The following is a 6,690-nucleotide window of genomic DNA, read 5'->3' on the forward strand; positions in this document are numbered from 1 at the left end:
AGGGGACCAATAAGGTCTATATAAAAGAGACTTCAGATACAGTATTAGGGACCACTAAGGTCTATATAAAAGAGACTTTGGCCTACATAAAAGCATCCAAAGAGCACCATGTCATGGTACCTTTAAAGATTAAGCCTCCGCTACTGTCAAACAGGCTCTCATTGCTCAAGAAGATTCTCTTAGCAGAACAGTAGCAAACAGTCTTCAATATGCAGGAGAGGAGTGTAAGCCCCTTATTTATATGCAGAAGGGGAACCATGTCAATTTACATAATGCCAATTTAACGTTAACCGCCAGTGATTTGGAATGGACTGCTATTTTCTGCCACTCAAATATGAATTTAACCAACAAGTGCTCATAAAATGCTGCATCAGAGTTGAGAATATTGCTTAAAATGTCTCTAGATAGAAACCATATCCTTCATCAAATGAAATCATACACGAGAGATTTAGCTTGAGGGCGGCCATCTATGAAGGCAGCACCAACGATGAGACGTCCAGTTACTGGTGGGAGTTATCTAGTTCCTTGAGCAAGTAGAATAAATTGCTAAGAAACCACCAGATATGGTTTCCAAATTGGAATGAAACAAGCTGGTCAAAACCTAGAATTAGTTATACAACAATCAGAATGAGTGTTCCACCGATTGGAACTTGTTGTCTATTGACTTTAAGTTTTTTTTATCAATTAACAGAACAACTTGACATATAATAACTACACAAGATACAGGTGGTTGTCCAGTGATGACACTGAAATGTCCCGTCGCTGCCGTCAAATGTCCTGCAGTTATTGTACACTCTTGAATAGGACGAGCTCATACATAGCCACACTCTGTGGTTCAATAACCATGATTCTCCCAATAACTCCATTGATTGGTTCAATAGCTACAATGTGCTGTCCAAAGACAACACAGCAAGTCGAGTAAAGCACACAACATACTTCTCCTTGTGTTGTTTTAATGTCCTCCCTTTTTTCCTCTCTGTAACGATGCCCTGATGGCGTTCGACTGATTTGCTTAAACCGTGTATTGATTGTGATGGCCTGTCCGTCATTAATGACGCCTGGAACTCCCCAGATGTGTCCTGCTTCTTGTGATGAATTGATGGATTCCTTTTAAGCTACCGCCTCTGCAAGTGTATTCCACTGACGCCCAGCTGTCTGCCATTTGCCGTCATGGTCCTATCTATTATTTGTGTTATGTTCAGTGTCTGCTTCCTTGTCACATCTCATCACATTATTGTTGTCTTTTGTTCTACTATCTCTACAGATTCCGTACTGTGTTTTTCATTTTGATGCCCCCTCATGCCCCAGGCACATTCAGACCAACATTAGCGGGAAATTAAAAAAAACACAGGCTCCTCATTAATTTCAAATGCTGCAGAGGGTTCTGGCTCAAAATTCAAACAAGTCTGGGGGGAAATCCTGGTTCAACTTCTGCCCTCGTGCAAATTAACTACATGCAATTACAAATGGCATGTGCAACAACTCGTAGTCATGTTAACCTTCCAACATTGAGACAGTGGACAAATGGTCGCTGATATGTGAACTTTCTAGTTCCCATTCTGCTTAAAATGTTAAGCAGAAAATAGCGAAGCTGCTGGAGGACTTGGAGTCACCTTTGTGGTTAGCTTGAATGTAGAAAAATCCAGAAACCAGAAGAAGTCCAAAAACAGCGGGTCAAAATAGAAAGAAACAAGATGAACTGGTGGCCGGTGAAATAATGAGGATCAGGAAGAGAAAAACACAGCATGCTGACACAGAGACGTTACCACAGAAAACTAAATGATCCGACAAATAACGAGGGGGAAGACAAAGACTAAATACACAGGAAGCCAGAGGACACAAAAGGGAGGTGACACAAAGACTGGGAAACAGGTGAGACACATCAGGTAATCACAAGGGCGGGAAAACACAGGAAGTAAAACTAGATAGATAGCACAGAGTGTCATTGCCCAATGTGAGGCTCACAACCGGCTCTGGTTGAGTGCAGCTTTGAGTCACGCATGCTGAGATTTAAACGGTTTATAACATAACTGTCATACTGAAATTTGTGAAATCCATGAAAGAATAAACTTTTCTAATTACAAACAATAACAGGAGTTGAAAATCCTTTCAAAAAACGCTATCTATGATTTTATATTGCTAACGTTAGATCAAAACAACATTCAAGTGACAGCTTTTGTTGTGTTTGATTGCTAGCTTGTAGCAAAGCTAGCAGTCATTTCAAAAATGTTTCAGCTATCTACGATAGTTTGATTGCTAACGTCAGCTCAAAATGCCATTCCAGTGACAGCCTTTGTTGTATTTGTTTGCTACCTTGTAGCTAAGCTAGCAGTCATTTCAAAAACGCTATCCATTGTTGTTTGATTGCTAACGTTAGCTCAAAACGCCATACAAATGACAGCCTTTGTTGTGTTTGATGCTAACTTGTAGCCAGCAGTGAACCAACTTGGTTAGGTAGGTCCATTTTTACTGTGCTGTACATTACAGAAGTCTCTCGCTAGCATCTTATATGCTACTTGTCGCAAAGTGACGCATGCGAACTCAAATCTGCACTCGACTCACATTGGGCAGTGACACAGTAAACCAGACTATCACAATAAAACAGGAAACAGAACATAATACAAAAGTACACAATCACAAGAGGACTAGACATATAACCAAAATACTAGATCAGAACAGAACAGAAAACAAAGCAAAATACCAAAACCATAACATAAAGTCCAAATGGACTTCCTGCTTAGTATTTCTTCCTTTTTATCTGTACCCTAAGGCAACCTACTCACACCACACCGCCCCTTGTGTAGTTTTGCCAGAGGGGTAATGTTGGCCTCAATGAGCCCAACACGGGGGTTCATTTGCATCCTGTAAGACCATGACTAATGACTCTCAATTAATTACATTCTTAATCAAGATACTTTAGCAAAGACTTAAACACATAAAATATTCATGAACTACATCAAGGCAATGGTGGATATAAAAGTGTTCAATTATTTATTTGTTTTTGAAGTTTTATTGTTGTTAAACATATGAAAATGTGTTGCAGTTTAGACTAAATGACACCAAGTGGGGGTACTTATGAAGCTTTTAAAATTCATGGTGCTGTATGTGTTCACTGGAGTTAAAATGTTGCTTTTGTATGTGTACATAAATGTATATAAATGTTTATGTGTCCCTACTTGATACTTCATACCTTATACTATGTAACATGGGAAGAAACCTAGGAGACGACCAAGTCATTTAGCATTGAGGGATTGGTGAGTCTGGCCTGTGATCAGCAGCTCAGAGAGATAACGGGCGCTGTGATTGGACACAACGGTTAGACCAAGGGGCCTTCATTGTTCTCCACAGCCCTTGTGGCCCCTGTGCTACACTGTTGTTAAATGAGGCAGGGGGGGGGGCTCTTCCTCACACCACCTGTTGTCAGTGCTACTTCCCCCTAAACAACCCCCACCCCAACCAACCCCTCATCCTTCTGCTTTTGTCCTACTGACCCTTTATGACACATACACACACACACACACACACACACACACACACACACACACAAACACACACGCACACGCACACACACACACAAACACACACACGTGCTGGATGTATGGTTTAATTAATTCATGGCCATCCTCTGGAGGAGGGTTATGCTGCTGGGTCTGGCTCAATGATGGGCAGACGGCCGCATCACACAGAGGGGGTTAAGCCAGAGGCCCGTGGCCTCACTCCGGCCATCTGATCCCATTCTTTGAAGAGTAGAATGGCCACCGGCTCTGTCCTCCAGGCTGGGATCTGCGATCCCATTAGTGAAGCATGAACACACCTCAGAGCTCACACTTAGTTAGACAGACACATACACAGAAACGTAGAGAGGAGAGCTTGTTATCATCAACTGAGAACGTCACTGCTGAGTCGCTGTAGCACTCCCTCTTGGCTCCGTGTGATGAATAAAAATACACATATGGATATGATGTTGCACAGAACTGTTTGAATTGTTTCCAGTTGCTAAAATGTGAGGTTTTTTTTACATTTTAATGACTTTTTTTCTGATAATACTGATAGAATTTTCAATGCAGAATTTTTAATTATAACAGAGTATTTTTACAATGTGGTATTAGTACATTAAGTAAATGATCTGATCTTCCACCAATAGTATGAGGAAAATGGAAAACAAGACTTGACAGTAGCTGTCTCGACAAATGGATCTGAATGGACAAAGTGTTTCAGACAGCTGGTGAAAACACTGTCATGCTGCTGTGAATGCACAGGCAGATGCAGCGAGGGCTTTATGTGAAAGTAATACCAATGCCTTGCTTACTGTCCCACAACCATCCCAACTAACAAATCTGATTCATGTTTCACAAATCGGGAGAGGAAGTGGGGGGGTGAGACATGCATATACAAAGTTTTGAGTCCTGCAAGCTATGTTGAAGGCTTGCTACCGTGACACTTCCGTCTCCCCAGTAGAATGAGAAATTTGGCACAATTGAGCGCCATCGCCGCTGTTCTAAAGCAGCCACAAGGCTTTTGTTTTTTTGCCGGCCTCATGAGCGCAGGCATCGGCCGATGTGCCGATTGTCCCAAAATGGCATTGATCGACCGGGTTTCCCCCAGTGTTTTGCATCACAAGTTGCCTCACACTGGGCCTGAGCCACTGGGAATTCTTAACATATTTTTTAATTCTAAACTCCAGTTAAAATGGGGCGGCTCGGTTGGAAACTTAAACATAGTCATATTTTTATTTTACTTTTTTTAGTTAGCTTTTAGCACTGACTTAATGTATGGAATCTGTCTTATAGTTTTTTTTAAATTGTCAACTTTGCGATTCCGTCCATTATGCTGTGATCCCAGAAACGATTAGGCTCTACAGCAACAAGGTGGCTTAGTGGCTACATATTAGCAAGTATGCCTCACAACAAGAAGGATCTGGGCTCAATTAAAGGCCTTTCAGTGTGCAGTATTCTTGGTCTCCCCGTGTTTGCTTTGGTTTACTCCGGGAACTCCAGTACCTGCCCACTATAAAGACATGCATGCTAGGTAACTAGGACTACAGTTGAAAATTAGCCGACTGGCTAACACTGGCACATTTACAGATATGGTAATTAATGTGCATTGTCCTAATCAAATAAATCTACATCAATGGTGTCATCAGTCTGGGACTGGCCCTATCTGGGCCATCGTGAAAAAGACACTTTATACACACAAAGGGAGGAATCATTAAAAAAGATCCTTTTTTATACAACTAATATGAATATATGACCAACTTTCCTTAATTACTAGAACTTATGAAGATGGCAAATAAATAAATAATGTGAATTACTCATTGATGCTATGTACAACTGATTATATTCTGAGCTACAGCACAGGTCAGTAGCCACTCTTTTGTCTGACATTTGACAGACAGAGACTCAAAGACACCTCGTCCTTAATAGGTCAAAGGACAATTCGATACAATCAGCTGTCAGGTAATAGCTGAACAGATAATATCAGCTCAGTCAAAGTAGGCTTATAGCTAATGTTTTTTTTTAAGTGTTTTACAGTTTAGGCAAATCAAAAGAGAGGTATTTGGTCGGGAGGGTGAAGACGTCCCTCAGCTTTCACAGGAAGACATGTGTCCTTCCACAATAAAGCTATATTATGAAGTCATGGCTTGGCATTAAGGCTACATCTACACCACCTTTTCATTTTGAAGCGGCGTTTTGAAACAAAAATAATCTCCGTCTGCACAAGAGTTTCAGCTTAGTAGCAAAACTAACTATCCATTTACAGTATATGAATACTATCCATATTTATTAACACGTCTGACAACACGTATCACATGAGCGTTCACACACACTGGGCAAACAGTCGGACGTTACTCTGCAGGTTAAAAATCATGGATGTAGAAAATAAAGAAAGAGCCACAATGATGAAAAGTAAGAGCAGGGATTTATTGTCTCCGTTTGTGTCCGTCCAGAGTACACAGAGTCTTCCAGAGTTTTCAAACCAAACGGGGGAAGACAGTGCTTCCAGGTTTCTCCATTTTAGGGTTCAGAAACCTTGCAGTGTGAATGTGAATGTTGCAAAAGATATTAGTTTTTAAACTAAGTTTTGAAATGTGAATTCAGCCTAAGGCAACTCTATGAAAAAAAAACTAATTTAGCAGGTGGTTAGAGCAGCGCTGACATAGTCCAGTGATTAATAATGCTAAAAGGTGTTGAGAAAAACTGACAGCAGGTCAGTGCTTACTTAGCTGTACCTTGCAAGTATACAGCTACTTGTACAGTCTGTATATGAACAGATCAGTGTGGCTGCACTCCACTGTGTATGGCAGCATGCACCTCAGAGCTCCAATCGCAGCCCATATGGCTCCAGACCACTGGGGTTAATAACAGGGACAGAGGGCAGCTCCAGCAGAGCACGGACAGCAGACGGAGGGGGGCACAGGGCAACCAGTGGGGGGTTTGGGTTCACTTTATCTCTTCTATTAGAGTCAACCATCCTATAACAACTCTTTCTTAACACCCCATCCCCTGCTCCCTGCACCCCTGCCCCCAATCCTTGCCCCATTTCCAAATCCATATACCCTGAAGTTCATTTTTTTCCTGCACCGGGATCTCAGTGATCAAAAACGTTTGACAGGTGTATGTGTGTGTGTGTGTGTGTTTGTGTGTGTGTGTGTGTGTGTGTGTGTGTGTGTGTGTGTGTGTGTGTGTGTGT

General features: G+C 41.6%; 1 protein-coding gene across 4 annotated transcripts in view; it reads right to left on the reverse strand.

Moving 5' to 3' along the window:
• robo3 (roundabout, axon guidance receptor, homolog 3 (Drosophila)) overlaps window positions 1-6,690 on the reverse strand; it is a 105,356-nt gene that overhangs the window by 67,638 nt on the left and 31,028 nt on the right. The window lies entirely within an intron of this gene.

The sequence above is a fragment of the Etheostoma cragini genome, chromosome 13 (assembly GCF_013103735.1).
Source record: "Etheostoma cragini isolate CJK2018 chromosome 13, CSU_Ecrag_1.0, whole genome shotgun sequence".
In the NCBI taxonomy this organism is placed as follows: Eukaryota; Metazoa; Chordata; class Actinopteri; order Perciformes; family Percidae; genus Etheostoma; species Etheostoma cragini.